Source organism: Lissotriton vulgaris, chromosome 7 (genome assembly GCF_964263255.1).
Source record: "Lissotriton vulgaris chromosome 7, aLisVul1.2, whole genome shotgun sequence".
In the NCBI taxonomy this organism is placed as follows: domain Eukaryota; kingdom Metazoa; phylum Chordata; class Amphibia; order Caudata; family Salamandridae; genus Lissotriton; species Lissotriton vulgaris.
This window is the reverse complement of record NC_141695.1, coordinates 391,275,309-391,297,872: the sequence shown is the minus strand read 5'-3', so window position 1 is coordinate 391,297,872 and position 22,564 is coordinate 391,275,309.

Genomic DNA, 22,564 nt, shown 5'->3' with positions numbered 1-22,564 from the left:
CTTCACTCCAGGAATATATTCGACCTTAAAATGAAAGTCTTGTAATTTCTATTGCCACCTGGCAATTCTGGGAGTCGCCTTCCCACAACCTTTGGTTGTAAACAATTCTACCAGAGGACGATGGTCCATTCTAACTTTAAAAAGAGTGCCATATACATCTTTGCGAAAATATTCAGTGCCCCACCAGCATGCTAATGGTTCTTTTTCGAGAGTGGAATATTTATTCTCAGCACCTCTTCGTGGTCTGAAAGCAAATGCAATGGTGACCCTAGGGCCATATCTAGGTAGCTAAATACCGGTCGGTAACGGCAGAAATGTGGTAAATTTGCAGTTACCGACAGGTATTTAGATATTTGAGATGTAGGAGGCCAAATATAAGGATTCGGTAAATATGAATCGGTAAATAGCGATTCTACATTACCGAATGCTAAATTACCGAATCGGTAGTTACCGAATCCTTATTTACCAAATCGGTGAATAAGAAACTGTAAAAATGAGAATAGAGATGTAGGTAACTTCTAAAATACCGAATTTAATGAAATTCGATATTTAAGAGTCGGTAATTACCATGGATGAAAGCAGGTGGTAACCAGGTGCAGGCCATAAAACAGGCCCCAAAATAATAATAATAAAACCATTTTTAAAGCGCCTGGCTACACAAAACAGTGTGTCCCCGCGCTGAATACTGCTAAATTGCCCGAGGAACGAGCAAGAGCGAGCCAAAAAGGTGCAGAGGGATGACAAGGGGTTATACAGGGGGAAAAAGGAATGTTTTAAGTTTTCCCCGGAACCTAGTTTCAGAGGATTCCATCCGAAGATCGAGCGGGAGTTCGTTCCAGCATTTGGAAGCCAGGTATCTGAACGAACACCCAACCATCCTGGCTCTGGTGATTTTGGGGAGTTTAAACATCATTGTTCCGGATGATCTCAGGTTCCTGATGGGGCGATGTATGGTGAGAAGATTTTTCAAGTAGTTCGGACCTTTGCCATGGGCGATGCGATGCACGAAGCAGAGGGACTTGAATTTGATTCGCTCCTTAATAGGGAGCCAGTGGAGTTTAGCCAGAGCGGATTTCCCAGATGCTCTGCGAGGGAGTCTGAGCACAAGGCGAGCGGCGGCATTTTGAGCACACTGGAGTTGGTGAAGGCCTTTTTTGCTCAAACCCAAAAGCAGAGCATTCCCATAATCAAGGTGGGGGGTCACCAAAGCGTGGACTATGGTCTTTCTGGATTCGACGGGGAGGAGGTCTAAAACCTTGCGGAGAACTTTCAGTGTGCTGAAGCACCTGGCTGTCACTTTACTGACCTGAGACTTATAGGAGAGATCTGAGTCAAGTGTTATGCCTAGGCTGCACACTGAATCCAAAGGACGAGGTGGGATACCTAGTTCCGCAGGCAACCACATGTGTGACCATGCTGAAGCTGATTTCCCTACCACCAGCAGCTCGGTTTTGTCGCCATTTAGGCGCAGGCAATTGCTGTTCATCCATGCTGCCACTGATGATAGACAACTGGAGAAGTTAGTGGCATCTTCTCTGTGGTCAGGCGTAAGCTTGAACATCAGTTGGGTGTCATCAGCATAGCTGACAATGCCCACCCCAAATGCTTCAACTATGCGAGCCAGGGGTTCCATATAGATATTGAATAGAGTAGGGCTCAAACTCGAGCACTGTGGAACCCCGTGGCTTGCTTTCCTAAGAGAGGATTTGAAAGGGGGGCAGTGCAACTGGAAGCTCCTGTTAGCCAAGAAGGACTTAATCCAGGCCAAGGCCCGTCCCTCCACTCCCATATCAGACAGCCGAGACAGCAGCGTTGAGTGCAGCACGGTGTCAAAGGCTGCACTAAGATCTAATAGGACCAACGCTGCTGTCTCTCCTTCATCCACTATTTGCCTAAGGCACTCAGTGGAAAAGAGTAAAGCTGACTCCGTGGAGTAGCCAGCTCTGAAACCCGATTGTGTGGGGTGCAGGAGAGATTGTTCCTCCAAATATCTTATGAGCTGTCTATTCACCACCTTTTCCACAATCTTTGCACAGAAGGGAAGAAGGGAGATAGGGCGAAGATTTTGGAATTGGGAAATGTGGATGTTGGATTTCTTTTTAAGGGGAATGACCTGGGCCGTTTTCCATGCGTCCAGTACTAGACATTCTTGGAAGGAAAGCGATACAATAAGACTAATTTGGTCGATTATCATGTTCTCCATGACTCCTTTGTAGCGAGTCGGTGGGCAGACATCGCAAGGCGAGCCAGATTGTATGCTGCTGACAATACTTAATAATTCCTGTCTCTCAGGTGTATTAAAGAATGTGAGACAAGAATTCCCCGTGTAGGTGTTTTCGGCTTCTGCAAGTTTGCTCGAGTGGTTCTCGTCCTCTGAGAAGGTAGCATGGATTTTATCGATCTTGCCTACAAAACAATCGGCAATAGAGTCACACAGTTCTTTCGAGTAGGTGTCTTGGGCTTCAAGTCTGGTCGGGACCGTAAGCTCTCTATAGATAGTGAAGAGTTCTCTGGTGGGGTTATCCGCTAAATCGATTCTGCTCTTAAGGTGGCAGCTTATTTCTGATCTCACTAATTTCTGGTATTTATTCAGTTCACTTTTAAAATGTAATTTATCCTCCGGGTTATAGTTTTTCCTTCAGCTACGGTCCAATTTTTTGCACCTGGCTTTGGCAAGTTTAAGTTTTTCGGAGAACCAGGGGGCGGTTTTAGATTGCCTAGCAGGGGGCTTGGATGTCCAGGGAGCTATCACGTCCAGTGCAGTAGTCACCCATTTTTCGTAGCTGTTCCAAGCCTCCTGAAGAGAGCTGCTTTGGGAGGGGGATTTTCTAGTAGGGCGCATTTAAATGCTTCTTGATTAAAATGTTTCCATTTTCTCCGCTTCATAGGGAAGGGATTGGTAACTCTATTATCTGAAGGCGTATTTTCTATAGAAAACGGGATGATATAGTGATCTTACCAGATTATTCTGACTGGAGAGGAGACTTTAATGCCCTCCCAGTTAGCAAAGATGGGGTCCTGGAGGTGGCCAAGTTGGTGCGAAGGGGCAGTAGATTGTAAATTGAGCCCTAAAGATGTCAATGCTGCAGCCACATCCTGTGCCTCCCTACATTCACTATCATCCAAATGGAGATTTAAATCGCCTAAAATGATGAATTTTTTGTATCGGAGTGCAGGCTGAGTAATAAAATCTAAAAGCTGGTTACCAAACTGTCCCGCACCTCCAGGCGGGCGGTACACCAGCAAAGCATTAATAATGTTTCTAGATCCCATTTTAATAGTGAATAGACCACTTTAGCTATTAGGTAACGTGGCTTTCACTAAGGTGCATTCTAGCTCAGTCTTATGAATGAGGGCTAGCTCTCCCCCCTCTTTGTTTATGTTTATCTAAACGAAGTAGACAGTAGCCTGGAGGAATGGCCTCGAGGGCTTCAGAAGACGAATCTTCATCCATCCATGTCTCGGTGAGAAAAAGCACATCAGGACAATTTGTAGTTAATGAATCATATATTTCCAGCTTATGTTTTTTCATTGACCTACAATTTAATAATAACATGTTGGATTTAGATGTTTCATGCTTAGTCTTCCTAGGGAGTTGAAAGGTCTGATCACAAATACCGCATGACGGGGGTAATGAGTCAGCGTGAAAAGAGTGGTAGCAGCTGTTTACCACACTAGGGCGTAAGGATAGTAGCTCTTGTTTAGTGTATTGTGAATGATGCCTGTCCGGTCCCATCATGTCAGATGGCGCAGAAGGACAAGGGGGACCTGCCCCGCGCCCCAGTCTGTCGCGGACGGGCGCAGACGGGCTGGACTCTGGCTTGACTCCGGCGCAATTGCGGCGCGCCCGCTGAACGCGTCCGCTGCGCGGAGCCATAGCCGTCTGTTTTTATAGTGGCAACTCTCGCCCCAAGGGAGGGAAGCCCTACCCAAAATGGCCGCCGCTGCGACTCAGCCCGTGCCCCAGCTAGAACAGCCCTGAAATCGACCGGACTCTCTGGGGCAAGGCAGCACTAAATTCAGTAAGTGCAAATTGTTTGATTTAAAAGAGGAATGAATGGATGCCTTCACCCTAAAATCGGTGGAGACAACAAGCGTCGCGCTAAATCCGCGCGCTGGTGCAGGGGGGAGAGGACACAAAGGCAAGTGCTTACAATAAGTTTTAAAAACAAGTAAAAGGAATGAAAAGAGTGACCGCCCGGCTCAAGCCTCAAGCGTCAATTGCAGTAATGCAACAGTGTGATCAGAATGGCGGCTTTCTATGTGATAGCAAGGCGACTACGGCTACAGGCAGCAGGAGAGAGGCACTGGAGACGGGAGCAGCAAGTCTACAGACAGCGGATCACACTCTTCCAACTTACTGAGGCAGAGATCCATGAAAGGTACAGGCTACACCCCCACACCATCCTTGTCTTGATAAGGGACCTGCACCCACTCCTAGAGCACCCAACACCAAGAGCGCACGCCATACCACCACATGTGCAGGCGTTCTGTAGCCTACACCTGCTAGCATCTGGCAGTTACCAGGGGGTGATAGCTGTGATAGGTGGGGTGTCCCAGAGCTGCCTGTCCCGTTTCTTCAGGAAGTTCCTGGAGGCCATGATGCAGAGAATGCATCATTACATCAGCTTCCCTGACACACATGCAGAACTGCTGAAGACCAAGACTGACTTTTACCAAATGGCGCAGTTCCCACATGTGATCGGCTGCATTGATTGCACACACATCCCAATCTGCCCACCTGCAGCCACTGAGTATATCTACAGGAACAGAAAGTCCACACACTTAATAAATGTGTAGGTAATCTGTGATGCTGCCAACATAATCACAGACATCATGGCCAAATTCCCAGGAAGCACCCACGACTCCTACATCGTCCAGAACAGTGGGATCTACACACACCTGACAGCGGGGGAATTCGGAGAAGGATACATGCTAGGTAAAACGCTGTGACACACCCTGATAGATACTGCAGATGTAGGTGTTGTTGTGCATGTGATTAATGGCTCTCTCTTTAACACATAGGCGATAGCGCATATGCCATCTGCTCTTTCATCCTGACACCCTACCTGAACCCATCAACCCCGAGTGAGAGACGGTACAACGTGGCACACAAATCTACTCGCAATGATGTGGAGCTCACCTTTGGGCTGTTAAAAAGCAGGTTCCGCTGCCTCCACAAAAGCAGAGGCACACGTCAATACTCACCCCATATCTGCTGTAAAATCATTGCAACATGCGCAATGCTGCACAACCTTCCAACTAAGAAAGGAACAGCAGTAGAATTAACATATATTGAGGATGACGATAATGAATTTGCACACCCTGAGCCCAACACAGCAGGAGTGGCGCAAGCAACAGATGGGAGACAGAGACGGGAGGAGACCGCCCAGGCCGATGGTGGCCAGACTGCGTCATTACAATGATAGGGATATTCTGCTGAACAAGGCTAGGACGGCGGGCCCATACACAGTGGACAACAGTAAGGTGACATTGTTCCCGGATTACGCGCTTGAGGTTCCGCGCCACAGGATATCGTTTATAGCTGTCAAGAGGGCACTTCGAAAAGAGGGTATTCAATACTCTCTGATGTTTCCAGCGCGCTTGAAGATTACTGTGGATGGCAAGATGTCCTTTCATGACAGCCCAGAAGAGGCCTGGGACTGGCTGGAGATGTATAAAGCAGGTATTGGTGAAGCAGGGAGTGACTTGAGAGCAGGAGCAGAGGGACCTCGACCGCGCAGGCTGAGGCGCAATCGGCGACGTCAACCCTGCGGCGCAGAAGCCAACAGAGACACAGGCGGAGAAGGAGCGAGCGGCTGCCTTGCAGGGCGTCACGGTTATCTCTCAGGTGGAGGGGGGGGTGCATCTCCGGCGATGACGGAATCAGAAGGGGGGTCCTTGGAAGAGGACAATGAACAGTCAGATGCCGGAAGTTTGAAACTGCCTCATGTGACAGCCGGGACTGTGGATGAGATTGTGGATGGGTGATGTAGACGCTGGCTGGACATGGGAAGAGCACTAAATAAGGGGAGGAGGACTAGGAGGGGGACGGATGGGAACTTGGATGGCTGGGACTTGATTATTGAAGTCCGGGGAATTTGCAGGGGCTGTGGAAAGCATGCAGAAGGGATCTCGCTGTGATGAGGCCCTGGCGAAGGCTGGTTTAACATTACGGGGTCTGAGCACAGGTTGGAGGTCCACTAGGTGTCCGGCTCTCTGAGGTTAAGGGCTTACCTCCCGTGTGTGGGTGTAGCTTCCTAGGGGTCTGGAGGAAGTAGTTGAGAAGTAGTTTGGATGGGTTCTAATGTTGTAGTGCATGTTCTGGGGGAGGGAGTTGGGGAGGGATTGGAAGGGGTTTGGGGGGAGTTAGGGGCACCGGTGTGCTCTTAGATGGGGGGTGTGCAAAGGGGAGGGATTGCCTGATAAATGGGGATGTTACATGATTTGAAGTGTATTACCTGGAATGTAGAGGGGCTTCACACAATGCAGAGGCGCCACAAGGTGCATGCATACTTGGTGCGAAGGGGGGTACAGGTGGCGCTCCTCCAAGAAACACATATTAATTGGTCTGAGGGAGCAGCATTGAAGAAGAAGAGTTGGAGGGGGCAGCTATTGTACACAACGTACTCAGCCTTTGCCAGGGGCGCCTTGATATGGGTTAGAGCTTGTGTCCCTTTTCAGCCGACGCGGCAATTGATTGACACAGAGGGAAGTTGTGTAGCGGTGATGGGGCGGCTAAATGGAGTGGAGGTGGCCCTGTGCAGTGTATATGCTCCTAATGTTGATCAGCCCTCCTTTTTTGAGAGTTTATCGGGGAGCTGGGCTCCGTACCTAACTGGTACAATAATAATGGGGGGAGATTTCAACTCAATAGCAGATGTGGAAAGAGACAGATCTCACCCTCCACTCTCTGGTGCCCCAGTACATAGGGTCTCCAAGGCGAGAAGAGCATGGCAAACTAATTGGGGGCTGGTTGACACGTGGCGCGCCCAGCATATAGACGAGAGGGATTATTCTTATTATTCTGGCCTACACGACTTGCATGTGTGATTAGACGCATTATTATGTACTCCTGATGTCCACTCTAAGGTAACAGGAAGCGAGTACTTAGCGAGAACGATATCAGACCACAACCCGCTACTAGTGCGGATACGATGGCGCAGGGAGAGGACACTCATACCGACCTAGCGGCTCAGGCCGGAGGCACTGGAAGATCCGGCCTTTAGCGAGGAGCAGGGGTGGGCATAGACCAATACCTTGAGAAAAACGTGGGGACAGTGACGTCAGCGGCAATTGAGTGGGATGCGTTTAAGGTCGTGGTCTGGGGTATCTGTATTAGCAAGCCAGTTGGAGTAAGGAAAACGTTATTGGTGGACCTGGAGAAAGAGGAAAGCCGTCTGCGGGAGGTAGAAAGGGACCGACCTGGGAGGCCCGGGGTGCAGCACGAGGTACCGGAAGCTAGAGAGGCAGTAGCAGCACAGGTGGAGAAACTGCGCTCCTTTGATTATAAGAATTATACAATGAGGATGCACGCCGAGGGGGATAAATCGAGTGCCATGTTGGCGAGGTTGGCTAACCCGATACCTAGGGAGTGCCGATATTGGGCCTGATGGCTCCCACAGGGGAGATGGTGAACACGCAAACAGTGATTAACAGCTTGTTTCTAGACTATTACACTGAGCTCTACAGTCACCAATTGACTACAGATGCAGATGGCATAGGGAAATACCTCAAGTAGATGGCCTTGACAAGCTTGAGCAAGGAGCAGGGAGACTTGCTGAGCAATGAGATTACGGTAGGAAAGATTTGGAGCGCGATCAAGCAAATGGCCCGTAACAAGACGCCTTGGGTGGATGGCCTTCCCATAGAATTCTATTCCAAATACGCGACTGTCTAGCTAGGCGTTTACAGATGGTTTATCAAGAAGCGCATGAAGCAGGGAGACTGCCTGAGACAACTAGGAAGGCTATTATTATCTACCTCCTGAAGCCTGGAAGGGAAGCTACAGATATGAAGGCATTTCGCCCACTCTCAATGTTGACAACCAACTACAAAATCCTGAGCAGGATCCTAGCATCCTGTCTACTCTCATACATGGCGCAGTTAGTGCATCGGGATCAATCGGTTTTATACCTAAGCGGAACACGGCTATTAATGTGAGACGATTACTGCAAATTTTGGAGGGTTGCCAGGATCCGGCATCAACTGCCTTTAATTTTTCAGTGGACATAGAGAAGGCGTTTGATAGTTTGGAATGGCCGTATCTCTTCCAGGTAATGCGCAAGCTGGGATTGGGGCATGCGTTTGTGAGATGGACCCAAATACTATATAACTCAGAGACGGCCCGGGGGGAACGGTGTCACCACCCTGCTCTGTGGGACGAGGGAAGCGTCAGGGCTGTTCACTGTCTCCGCTCCTGTTTGCGATGGCGATCGTACCACTGGCGATGTGAGCTAAGTCAGGGAGGCACTATACTGGGTTGGAGTTGCGCAGAGAAGTGCACTACATATCATTGTATGCAGATGACCTGCTGATGTGTTTGGCCGCCCCTGGAGAGGTATTCACGGGAGCGACGGAGCTATTGCGGATGTTTGGTGAAGTTTCAGGGTGGTGTGTGAACTGGGAGAAGACTTGCTTGTTCCCGGTGTGTCGGGCCATGGAAACCCCTGCGAGACTGGAGGGAATAAAATGGGAGCCCTACTGCCTGCCATATCTGGGGACTAACATCTACCATGAGCAGGGGGATTTATTGGAGGGTAATGTGCACAGAGCAGTGCGAGGGGTCAAAGGGAACATGGCATTCTGGAGCACTTTGCCACTCTTGGTGGCAGGCAGAGTAGCGCTACTGAAAATGGTAGCACGGCCTAGGCTATTATATTATTTTAGGACACTGCCGATTTGGATCCCAGGCTCGGTGTTTAAGATGCTTAGGTCCATGATAGGGGAATTTCTATGGTGGACTGGCAGGCAGCGGGTGGCACTGATCACGATCATGAGGCCTAGAGCAGTTGGAGGATGGGCAGTCCCGGACTTCGAAGTGTATTATTTAGCAGCCCAGCTACAGTGGCTCACGCAGGCGGTGGCTAGGGAGTTTAGGGGACCGGATGGACCAGAGGACCGGTGGCTACCGCAGAATGTTCTGTCATTTGTTGTCCTTGGTCAGCGGTTGCGAGTCGGATCATTGACGAATGAGGAGAAAACACTAAGAGCATGTTGGAATAGATACAGGTGTAGGGGTGGCATCACTCGCCCGTACGCACCTGAGATTTCCCTGGGCATGTGTATGGCCTTCCCGCATGGAGGAGACTGGCCCGTGCTGGCAGAGTGGGAAGATCTGGGGTTGCATATGGTTGGGGATCTGTATGGGGAGGGGGCCCTCTTGCCTTTTCAGGCACTACAAGAAAGATATGGTTTACCTAGGGGTGATTTTTTGCTGCATGCCGCTTTGTTATCTGCGATTCTGAAACATTGGGGGGAAGGGCTATTGAAACCGCAGACATCCTCAACATGCCAGTATGTCATAATGGCAGCGGGACGGTTAAGGCAGTATTATGCCTGTGTAGGCGAATGGTGGAAGAGGGATTGCAGCCATTGAGCCAGTTGAGAGAAAGATGGGAAGTGGACCTGAGGAAGGTTATTCCTGAAACGACCTGGGCCAAAATAGTGGAAAGGGCGTGGAAAGGCACGCAGAACGCCAGATTCCAACTCATCCATTTCTACATTCTACACAAGGCAAATTAAACCCAGAGCAGATAACTAAATATTTCCATGTGGACGCGGCATGTTGTCCCAGGTGTCAGACAAATGCAGCAGACTTCCAACACATAATGTGGAGCTGCCCGCAGCTCGGAACGTACTGAGAGGAGGTGGTTGGGGTCCTGTGTGGAGTGACGGATAGGCAGATAGAGCCCGACTTGGGAGTATGCATGCTGCACTGGTTCCCGCACATAGCGCGAACTAAGATCACGAGCAAATTCGTTGATCTGGGGCGACTATTAGCTAAACAAGGACTAACAAGGCAGTGGAAATCCAAGAAGGGGCCTAGCATGGTGCGATGGAGGGTGGAGTTCGCAAACTGGGTGTCTAGTGAGAGTATGGTTTGGTTCCAACAGGCAGGAGAGCGAACAACGAAAAAGTGATGGAAACTGCACAGGCATGGGAAGCTCCCAGAGCCGAACTCAGATACTGACTCCATGGAGGCTCTACAGGAAAATGTCGGGGCGCACAGAACGTAGATAGGCTTGAGCTGACTACGGGGTAAAAGGAGCAGGTGCAAAGACCCGGTCTCCCTAGCACGATGATGGTGAATGATTATCGTTGCTTGAATTACTTGGAGCACATTGGTGGAAGGAGTTAGGGGGGAGGGGGAGGGTATGCGAGGGGCACCAAGTTAGGGAACCACTATGTTGTTGGGAGGTATTGAATGCATATATTGCTGATGATATTGATAGGATAGGAGGAGAGGAGGAATGGAAGTTTGCTGTAGTATTGCTTAGGATGAGAGTACTAACTTAAATGTAGACAGCGAATATTCATGCAATGTAACAAGGATTGTGCCCCCTTTGAAAATGTGCCTTATAAGAGGGGGGTTGCATGTGTTGAAAATCAATAAAATACTTTACAAAAAAAAATGAGAGACAGAGACGAGCAGAGATCACACGCATCTATTTCTAAGTAAGTAAAGAGACACAGCCAGTTGTCGTATGTAGTATGTACACAACGTAGTTTAATTTGGCACTACGCCAGTACACAAAGGCCCAAATGTGCCAGTCCAATTGTAGTCATCCATTATGGAAGTCCTGGGTTACTTCACCCATTCCAGTTCAGGGAGTGTGGGCATCCTCAGTGTTTGCGGGCACGCCTACCGGTACTGGATGCCAATGGCTGGCTGTCCGGGCAGTGCCAGCCCCATGGAGCCTGCTGTTCCTCCGGGTGTCAGTAATAGGGGGGGTGTGATATTCTGTACCTATTGTATGTGTGTTTTGCCTTATTTGTATTGTCAGCCATTGTAAGTGTATTTCTGCCTGTCATAATTCAGAGTTCTGGAACTCTGATTGCCAAGCTTGAGCTTGGAATGTATATCCTTGATTCAGTGGAGCAGTTACTGTGTTGTTTGCTCTGAAGGTGGTACTAGCAGGCTGAGGTGTAACCTATTACTTGAATAAAGAATCTATATTCTACTTTTACCTTTTGGAGGATCTTTACAATGGTGTTGATTTTAAAGAACCCACCTTGGATTTAATCTTCAATCACCTCAACTCTAGAACATCTTCAGTTTTAACCATCTTTACTCATTTCAAATAGTCAAGATTTCAGAAGACTTTAAGGAACATTTCGGTATCGTATTTATGTCTCTGATTTTTTTAATGCTAAGTACTTGAACTTTCAAACCTTTGAACAGATTTATTTGTATACGGTTTCTTGAGGACATATTCGAAAGGAAGGGTTTTCCTTCGACTCTACTTTCGGATAATGGTGTCCAGTTCACATCCAATGATATGACTGGCTTTTTGGATGATAAAGGGATTGTGCACAAAAAGTCAGCACTTTATCCTCCAGAAACTAACGGTATCGGCGAGAGGTTCAACAGGGTTCTCAAAGAGACTATTCAGAGAGCTCTTTTTAATCATATCCCTTGGGAAGTAGAAATTCATAATAAAGTAAAAAATTACAGATTAACTCCTCATTCTTCGACAGGTAGGACACCCTTTGAGCTGTTTCGTAAGCGTAAACCTTCCACCCTGTTGTGTCCTTCTTGATACCCAGAGGTTTGTCTGATTCTGCATGCTTAAATGATGACAAAGATCGGATCGAGAAAGAGATTAAGAACATGTACACGAATAAAGGTATTTTTGACAAAAGAAAAGCAGTATGAAAAACTGTTGTGAGGGTTGGAGATTTGGTTAGGATTCGCAGCCCTTGTAAGACATCTGTTTCTGGGAGTTCTAATTTCTTACGAGCCATGAGAGTCATCAAAGTGTCCAAGAATGCCATAAGAACAGAAGACCATAGAGTATGGAACCTTAATAGAGTTGCAAAACTTCCTAATGTATCTTCTGACTTTACTCTTAATGATGGTTCACAATGTAACAAAGAAATTGGTGGAAAAGATATGGTACTTCTATTTCTTTTATGTTTAGTTATTGAGAGGAAGATGTGTGATATTCTGTACCTATTGTATGTGTGTTTTGCCTTATTTATATTGTCAGCCATTGTAAGTGTATTTCTGCCTGTCATACGTCAGAGTTCTGGAACTCTGATTGCCAAGCTTGAGCTTGGAATGTATATCTTTGATTCAGTGGAACAGTTACCGTGTTGTCTGCTCTGAAGGTGGTACTAGCAGGCTGAGGTGTAACCTATTACTTGAATAAAGAATCTATATTCTACTTTTACCTTTTGGAGGATCTTTACAGGGGGTTATGCTGCTCCTACTGGTGCTCTCCTCGCTCTCCCCCACATCCAGAGCAACAGTATTTGCTGACTGAGCAGTGAGCAACACCTCCACTGCACTTGTCACCCTTACAAGGCCCCTGGAGACTTCACTACTGCTGTGTGCCAGTCCCTCCTGCATGTTAACGCAGCGCCTGCAAAGCAGGGAAGTGGTTGTTCTGACCTCTGCCTCTCCTTCCGCCTTGTTGCCCTGTCCTCGTCCAGCTTGCTGCACAAGAGCAGCACAGACTGGGACATGTTCCGCATACCCGCAGCCATCTCCCTCATTCCCTCCGCCATTGAGCTGATGCCCTTATTTATGCTTTCAACATTTACATTTAGGTGCCTCATCTGTCATTGGACAGACTGGATGGCCTTCCCCTGCATGCGCTGCACTTTGACCATACTGGCCTCCAGTCCGCAGAAGACACCAGGACCCTCGCCATGTTGGTATTGACTGCTTTCTCTGGCCCTGCGGCGACTGGCACCTGTGTGGGCCCCCTCAGCGGTGGACTGCTGATTGGCATTGCTGTCCTCAACTGCCACGGTTGAATTATCGCCCCCCACATTGTCTCCTGCAAAAGACTCCATTTCCCTGAGTGTGGCTACGACATGCCTCTTGGTTTTTTGAACTGCAGGTGTTGTTTCAGCCGGTGACGTTACCAGTTCAGGAGTAGTGGTGAGCCAAACCGCTCTGGGGAGGCCTGCAGCTGTGGTGACGCTGGAAGGTCTTGGGAGTCCTGCAGCTGTGGTGGCGCAGGAAGTTCTTGGGAGGTTGGCTGTGCTGTTGATGCAGCAGTTTCCTGTGTGGTTTGCCCTGTGCTGGTACTCACCTCCTGTGTGTCTTCGCTCCAGGGTGCACTCCATTCCTTGTCCTTGGGACACTTACGAGATATCTCGCCCTTGAACAGAAAATCGTACATTAGCTCTCTGGTCCTGCAGCCCTGCTTATACAATTAAATTCTCATCACTGTAACACTGTCGCTATTGCCTCAGTTTGCTCATCACTGATGTGTGTCGCATGCCTTGTTGTTTGGTGTGCTGTCTGATGTGGTAGGTGTTTCAATGACTACATCTCCCATAATGCATTGCTGGTGTATACTAAAACCTGTACTGGAGTGGGGTTGACACTACCACATTGGGGAAGGGGAAAGGGACGAGGAAGGGGTGGGGGGGATTGCTGTGCATGCTTCTTACCTTTTCTGGTGGCAGCTCGGGCTGAGCTTACTGCATCCCCAATCCCACAGATGCTGTCTGGTTCAATAGTGGACTCCACCAGCTCCTCGAGCTCTGTCAGGGCAGGTGCCCTGTTCCTCCCTCCTCCTGTCAGGTTTGCTTGTTTGTGGAGCTCAGCCATCTTTCGCTTTGTCATGCTCAGGAGGTCATACCACCTCTTGTTCAGGTCGTCAATGGCCCGTGGGGTCACTCCAAGTGCATTGACCTTTGTCTGAATTGCCAGCCAAATCTTCCTTTTGGCTGATTCTGCCACCTGCAGGGACTGCTTCCCAAACAACTTGTGGTGTTCCTTGACTACTTCCTCCACAAGGACCTGCAGGTCCATGGTGCTGAATTTGACCTTCCTCTTTCTCTCTCCACCTTCCCTGTCAGTATCTTTGCTTGCCATTTTGCAGTTTTCCAGGAGTAAAAGTTTCCCAAGGGCTCAAGGACTCTGCTCTGTTCTCCCAGCCTCTCCAGCAGCTTCAGATTGAGTGCACATGCATGGGTGTGGCCACTTCCTGATTGGGAGGAGGGGTCGGTGCACCGGATTGGCTGATTCCTTAATTGTTTCTGTTTTTGAATTACCGATTCAGTATTTACCGATTCGGAATTTACCGATCGGTGTTGGGTATTTGGTATTTTTTTACCGAATTTTACAGATTTGGCAATTTTTACCGATTTTTTACCTACATTCCAAATACCGATTTCTAATTACCGATTCGGTAAAATTAGTTAAAAATCGGTATTTAAGATTCGGTATTTGGGATTTACCTACATATGGCCCCAAATGTCTATTTTGATATTGCATAAGAACACCACCAATACCAACATTGCTGGCATCAGAAACAAAAACTGATTCACAAGCAGTATCAAAAGTAGCTAAAGCAGGTGCTGAAGCTATACATTTCTTTATAAGATTGAATTCATGAGCACAGTTGTTGTCCCATTCAAACATTTGGTTCTTTTTCATTAAATTTCTCACGTGAACTGTTTTGTCAGCAAACACTGGAATACATTTTGCATAATATTCCTCCAGTCCAAGTTGACCCGTGTTTTGGGGTTTAGGAGCATCTTCAGTAGCTTTAATTAGATTTTGTTTAGAAGAAATGCCATTTTTACTAATAGAATGACCAAGGTACTCCACCGAGTCTACACTATATTTGAATTTTTCTCTAGTTAGGATTAAACCATTGTCTTGAAGAAAACATAAAACCTTGTGCAAGGTCTCAGTGTGTTCTTGAGTATTGCAACCAAAAACCAGGATGTCATCTTGAAAATATAAAACATTACTTATGTTCTTAAACAAGTTGTGCATGACTCTCTGAAACAGAAGATGCAGAAATTAGCCCAAAAGGCATCCTCTTTATCTAAAGGCACCTTAGGATGTGATAAACGAAGTATACTGTTTGCTGTCATCGTGTAAAGCACTCTGATGATATGCATTTGATAAATCAAGAGTTGAAAACACAGTCGCCCCCTTGAGTTTGCTGAACATCTCCCCAAGGTTAGGCATGGGATATCTGTCCACCCACACATTCTCATTCAAGTCTCTCAAATCTACACATAACCTAACTTTACCGTTGGGTTTATGTACGACAACAACAGGAGGAAGCCATTCAGAAGATTCAATTTCTTCTATGACATCTAGTTGGCACACTCTTTCTAACTCCTTCTTGACAGCATCTGTCAGTAGTAAAGGAATATTTCTGACTTTGTGAACTTTGGGAATGGCATATTGTTTTAAAATGATCTTATGCACACATTTTTTAAATAATTCTTACTGAGAAAAAAATACTTTAGGAAACCTTTTTTCCCATTGAGTTGCCGGACTATTTTCAACTTGAAGAAAAAAATCTGAATAGCCCAACACCTGATCAGGATGATTGGGATGTAATGTGATCATGAGGTCTCTTTGCTGTGGCCAACCCAAAAGACAAGATCCATCTTTGGCCACATATACCTTCGCATTAATGGGTTTACCTTTAAAACTAATATTGGAAAAGAAAAAACCCAAAACCTCAATAGGCTTTTTGCCATACCTCACCAAATTGATGTCAGGGGGAGATAATCGTATATTAGGCAATTCTTTCAAGCCATTCGTCACCAATCAAAGTATGTCTTGCACCAGAATCTGGCATGGTTCTTACTTCTTTGTTGCCTATAAGTAGTGTACAAAATGGGGCATCTTTACTAATGCCATTAATTTCATATACAGTTATTATAAATTCAGCATCATCTGTGTCACCAATAACTTCTTTAACGTAAACAGATTTTGCATTCTTAAACTCTGTTCCTTTGTTCCTAAACCTGTTCCTGTTTCTGCACACCCTAGTGTAATGTCCCTTAGACTTACAATATCTGCATAATTGACTTATTGCAGGACTTTTTTTGTTATTATCTAAATGACCCAAAATATCACATTTGAAACACACATATTCTTTCTTTTCAGGATTGTAACCGGTAGGATTTGATCTGTTCAAGTATTTGTTGTTGGTGCTTATATCAGAGGGGCCTTTCTTTACCACCTGAATCTCTGCAATATTATTTTTTTCAGAAAGTTCTTTCATGCCTAATTGCATGTCTTTAAGACGATGAGCAATATCTAAGGCTTTGGAAAGTGTTAAGTCGTCGGCAGATAATAATTTCTCTTGTAACTTGCCATCAGCTGCTTTATGTACCATTTGATCATGGAATGTAGAATAGTTGCACTTGTAAGCTAAAATTCTCAAGTCCTTCACAAAAACGTCAATAGGTTCATTAGGTAATTGTCCTCTGCTTAGAAATTTGTGTCTAGCCACTACTTCATTTACTTTTTTTATGTATGTTTGATGGCGTTGTCAAATACATCGATGTCATCTTCACTAGAGTCGTTGGTAGGTATGGGAGGTAAATGACTTAAAATGCGCCTTCCTTCAGCGCCTAAACAGTGTTTTAAAATAGCTTGTTAACGTTTGTCAGTGAAATCATCCCTTCCAATGGCTTCAATGTAAGCTTCTAACCCTTCTTTCCACTGTTTCCATTCTAATGCAGGTTCACCAGGAGTAGCCAAAAATGGGGGCGGAGCACCAATGCCCTCCATGAGTGTATCAGCGAGTTGCAGCTGTGATCTGATTAATTAATTCAAATATACGTCAACTTTGAAGCAGTGTGTGTCAGCAAGTTGCAGCCGTTAAGCTGATTGATAGGCAAATAATAGATGAAGCTGTGCATGTCAGCGAATTGTAAAGTTGACTGACACACATGAATTACTCTCTTTATTAAATTTGACGCTGTGTGTGTCAGTGAATTATGAAGTTGACTGACACACATGAATTGTTTCTTTATTGGTATTATATTTATCAGCTTTAATGAACGCATAGACATCTTTTCTTTTGTTGATACTGCGCTAAGACATTCAACTACAACAATGCCGGGAGCTAGTGCTAATGAGGCTTCAGTGCAACATGAGGGTGCTAGGCAATGCTTCCTATGACGTGCCTTGGTCGACGCTAGGCAACATCTAGCACGAAGAAAAGACGGCGTGCTGCGTGCGCGTCACAATCAGGAAGCGATCATTCCGAAAATGCTGCTCACACTGCATATGTAAGTTGAGCAGGCACGCTCTAGTCTTTTAAAAGATGCACGCAGGAGCGCGTTGTTTGCAAAGAGAGAGAGAGAGAGACGCGGCACAGGCAGTTACGAGTAACTTTTGGAGCGTGAGGCACAGTAGCTGAAGATGCGAAAAACAGTAAAATACATAAAGTCTCACGACAGCTTGCCTTGAGGATGGGATTTTCATGGTCGCCTCAATCTGCAACATGGCGATTACATGGACAAGTTTAAATTTAGAAAATCAATTACTGTCAGTCAACGGGCTCACAATTTGCATATCATAGGGCTCCAGGCTTGTCTATGTTCCAGGTTCATCTTCCAGTCGTCGCCAGTGTAGTGATAGAGCGCGCAGGTCACCGACTCAGTTTACCATACTCACCTGGGCCCATAAAACAACACAACTTATCGTGAGTTTAATCAAGTAACCTGTGCACTTACTCTGATCAGTGATTTATGACCTATACCATTGACTTACCTATCCTTGTCACCGGTACCTAAAGTCCTAAGGGATCAAAAGAAGTTAGAATAATAGGTAGAATAATAACATTTACACTCATTTAATAACCACAAACTCGGGAAAGGTTTAAACTCTTTATCTAAATTTCTTTAAATGTTATAATCCAAGCATTGAATAATAGGAAATTCTCAATTAGGAAAATAACGATTAGAATGAAAATATGCAGAGCTTTTATAAAGCAAACCTTAAGCATTTGACATTAGGGTGGGAAAAGAGAAGGAAACAATACAATGACATATCCACATTGCATATTTACCCAATATGGCGTGAAGAACCCCGAAAGTGCAGGTACCATAAAGGCAAGCAGGTGCAGATCAGAATCAGGACAGGTAAAGCCAAATTGGATCAGGACAGGACCACCACAGGTTAAGACCAGCACCGCAGTTAAAGTTGCAAAGCATGCATTACTCCCTCTCTGCAGATAACAGCCAGAACCCAGTAAGAGTTATCGATCTGTCCGACAAAGTGCTTCGCCAGCACTTCAGCTCTCAAACCCCGATCTGGGTTTCGAACCTTCTGACAGAGGGCTCCTCCAGCACCTCTCCTCCCGATCACCTATTGAGTGCGTTGGGTCAGTGACAGGTCTGCTATTCGGACAAGTCGGACAAATTAACTAGCTAAGCCTACCCTAGTTATACTATTTTCCAGGTCAGTGTACCACCCCCCAATGTTGCAAGTGGAAGGATCCCCAATTTTGATTGGGCAAAAGAATGAGGAGAGGTCATCACACCATACCAAAATGAAACTTTTAGAATGAATATTAATGTTTGCGTTTCCACCCATCAATTTATTTTCCCATGTATGTTTTCCACCCAGCAATGGATGTTCCAATATTGGTTACATTTTAGTCCATTTGAGAATTCTGCTTCCTCCGTAGAGTTCAGGAGGTGAAGTTCCCAGGCGCATCTTGGTCAAGACTGTCCCTGGCACTCATTCAATGCCATGACTCAATGGTTTTCAGACTCTGGTGCGCAGGCTCAAAGGTTTCAATATGGAGTTCAGTGGGTTTCAAAATGGAGTCACTGATACATTTCAGGCCCAAACACGAGCTGATAGTAAAGCAGAAAAGAAACAGTTTTAGAACAAAGAATAAATGAATGCACTGTATACCCCTTATCTCTACTCTATTCCCATTTCTTTATATTAACTATTGCATTAGAAATTAGGCAGAACGAACAGTTTGGCAAAAGCAGCAGTGCTAGCTTCATGCATGCTGTAACACAGAGCAGCCATCTTAGTTCTAATGCGCAGAAGCAAAAGATTCCCTCCAAAACAGAAAGTATGTCATGTCACGTGAGTGTGACAGACGCATGCGCAATAAGAAACCCAGCGTAGCAGCGGCCATTTTAATGCAAGCGGATTATTATTAGTAAAAGCACATATGCAAGCTTCGACTAGATGTCATGTAATGCAATATTAATAGGACAAACATGTTGATTAGTACATTAACATTATGTCGAGAAGACTGAATACAAGCAAGTCGCATTACATGCAAATCCTTGCTCCATCAATCCCCTCTTTGATGATATTTTATATCATCACCAATTAATGATACAGATGCCAACTTTTTACAACTCTCCCAACTCAATCTCTTCAAACTTTCTATTTTGTTTCTTTTCATTGTTTGTGTGAAAGTTTTTCACTTTCTTGTATATATTTCTATTCAACTCTTCTAATTCAAGCTCATCAATATTTCTCTTTTTCCCTCCCTTATTTACTGTATATGTCTTTTTGTGCTTACGACATTTGCAACAAATTATTATCCCTAAAATCAGTAAGCCTATTCCCACCATTGGCATCAGTATTCTACCTACAAAACCTTTTCCTACATTAGAAAGCCAACTACCTATAGAGGATAGACCATCAGTAAGTCTCTTCCATGCACTATCAACCTCCAGTTGTTTAAGCTCTTTTTCCAAATTAGTAATATTTCGAACATACCTCTTAATTTCAGTAATTTTTGTCAGGTATGTAAGTGCAACAATGTTGCGCTTTCAACATTCTACAGACTCCGCCCTCTTTTGCTAATAATGTATCAAGAGCAAGTCGATTTTGTAAAACCATTGATCTGATCGCAACCAATTCGTTATTGACCATTAAGAACCCTCCAGCAGTATCAGTCGATAAACGATCCACTCCTGTTGACAATTAGCAAATTCTTTGCGTATTCAGAACCACTCCCACTGTAGGTATCAATGCACTAAATATATCACCTACTATTTCTCCAAAACTAGCTCTTTTGCTACGTATTAATCCATTTGTTTCTTCATTGTTTCCAGTGATTTTGTTTACATGATATATCTTTGGGAAGACTGTTCCAAAATAACAGCTTCCATACCAATAATCTGGTAGTTTGTAATAAGCCTTGTTTCAGCATATAAAATAAATTCCAGGAAACACAGGTTCAGTTCCATCTTTGAAACCCCAACCCCGAATTACCTTATAATTGTGTTCACATTCACTGGAACCAATGAATATATTGTTATAATAACTAGTTCTTTCCCTGTGGAGACAGAGTTCTCCCTTCTTTTCGAAATCCAGCAAAATAGCAACAGGAGTCTTGCCATTATCGCTGAACCCTATATTTTCCAGCCCATTTAGGAATTTTATGATTCTTATCATTTGCCTTTCATTGGAAATTCTCTTTCCTTTTCTCAACCATATTCAAAAATATTTTCTCTTTTTCACATAATAAGCATGTTAAATTATTCTTGTGTGCTTCTTCAGCTATATCTATTGTACCTATAGTTAGAAAGTATTCACCCATATAACGTGTTACATCACTCTTAGTATGTACAGGATTCAGGTTACTACATATAGGAAGTTCAGAAAATATCGCATCTGAATTAGAATAATAATACTGCAAAGGTCCTTTCTTATAGAATAAACTAGCTAAAATACTACATGAAATACCATATGTTAGTGGTAAATGATGGTAAGTCACACCTTCGGCTACCGAAGTAGGTAACTTCATACAAAACATAGCAATGTTCTATTTCCATAGCCTCTACATAGAGTACTAATAGGTTTGCAAATACATTTAGGTGAGTTCTGTTTTGAATTCCAGTATAATGTAGTCCTTCCTCATCTGATGCTTCTAAATCTACCTTCTGTTGTTTAATGCTAAGTGCTTTCTCTTGTGTATCTATTCTCTAGGTGTATCTATCGTTTGTAGCTCATTAGTATTATTCTTCATGTCTCTGCTCATTATGTAAGGAATAGCTATTGTCAGTCCTAACCATACTATGAATACTATCGCTATACTACATGTGCATATTCTACAGCATGTTTTTAAACAGTTTCTTTTCGGTCTTCCATTAATAGTATGATCAGCCATTTCTGACCAAGGAGAGTTAACCCCTCTTTGTAGCTTTTACACAGTCTTTTAACTTGTGAAATTTTTCAAGTGGGTCTCACTTCTCCGTCAGTCTGATCAACAATCAATTCGTCTTCACTTTCGTCACTTATTTCTAAGTTTTCGAAATCTTCAAGGACTATTTAAGTCCTTTCAGGGCCTTTGAATTTATTTTTCAGTCTCTTTAAACGTGGACTTCTCCTTCATGGTTGTACTGTACATTGTTCAGTTTGACTTGTTATTTCATTTACTTGTTCTGGTTCTTCATTTATTGTCTTTAGACGAAATCTGAGTCTTTTGACAAACCTAAGCCACTTGTCTCCTTTTCTGAACCTTTTAGCTGTCACTGTGCTCAGGCCTTCTTCCAGTGCTCTCCTATTTTCATTCAGTTGTGGTACATCTATTTCAATGCTGTCTTCTGTATCCCTCTCCATCTGACTAGGTCCAGGTCTTATTTCTGTCTCTTCTGCCTGGTTACTAATCTAGCCTTGTTCAGGTGTTTGCTGAATTTGTCCTTGATTTGATTCACCTTCTTTTTCCTGAACACATTGTTCTACTCCATTCTGGTCCTGCTCAAGCTCTTCGAACCCTTGATTTTCTTCTGCCTGAGCTTCCACCCTAATATCTATCTGTCCCTCTTCAGACCCTGGAGTTCTTGGTGAAGTGTCGATTGTCTGGATATCTTTATCTTTCCCTATCTGGTCCTCCTCAGAATTACTGTTAGCTTGGATTTCTGTAATCCGAGTACGTTCTTCTAGACCTATCTCATCCTCACTATCACTCTGACTGTCTAGATAAGTTTGACTTCTGGTTCTCACGTATTCTGCAGGTATGTCAACTACTGGAATCCAATCATCTTGACTGGTGCTTGGTTGTTCCTCTTCAGCTACTTCAGGATCGATATCTTGAAACCCCTCAGCTGCACAACCTTCAGCTTCAGTTTCATCAGGTTCAGTCACTCTTTTTGTGTGACTGGCATGGATCCAGTGTGGAACTCCTTCGCACTTTACAGCTGTGGTGGTAACCAAAATTACTCGTCGTGGTTTTCCCCACCTCGGTGCAAGGCAAGATTTTCGAGTATGTTTCTTTAGCACTACCCAGTCACCTGGGTTCAGGTCATGTGCTGGAGTTGCTTGTCTGGCAACAGCGTCTTTCCCAACCTGGTGAGAGATAGAACGCACTTGGTCAGCCAGTTCTTTGCAGTACTCCAGTACGAAATCATCAAATATATTTAGCAGCTTGTGTCCTGGCACCCATGCTTGCCTCATTGCTCTTCCCATTAGTATTTCATGAGGACTCAAGCCTGTGCTCCGGTCTGGAATACTTCTGAGTCCCATCAGAACAAGAGGTAAAGCATCTGGCCACTCTAATCGGTTAGAATCATACATCTTTCCCAATCTTGACTTGATTGTGCCATTCAGTTGTTCTACCACTTCAGAAGCCTCTGGGCG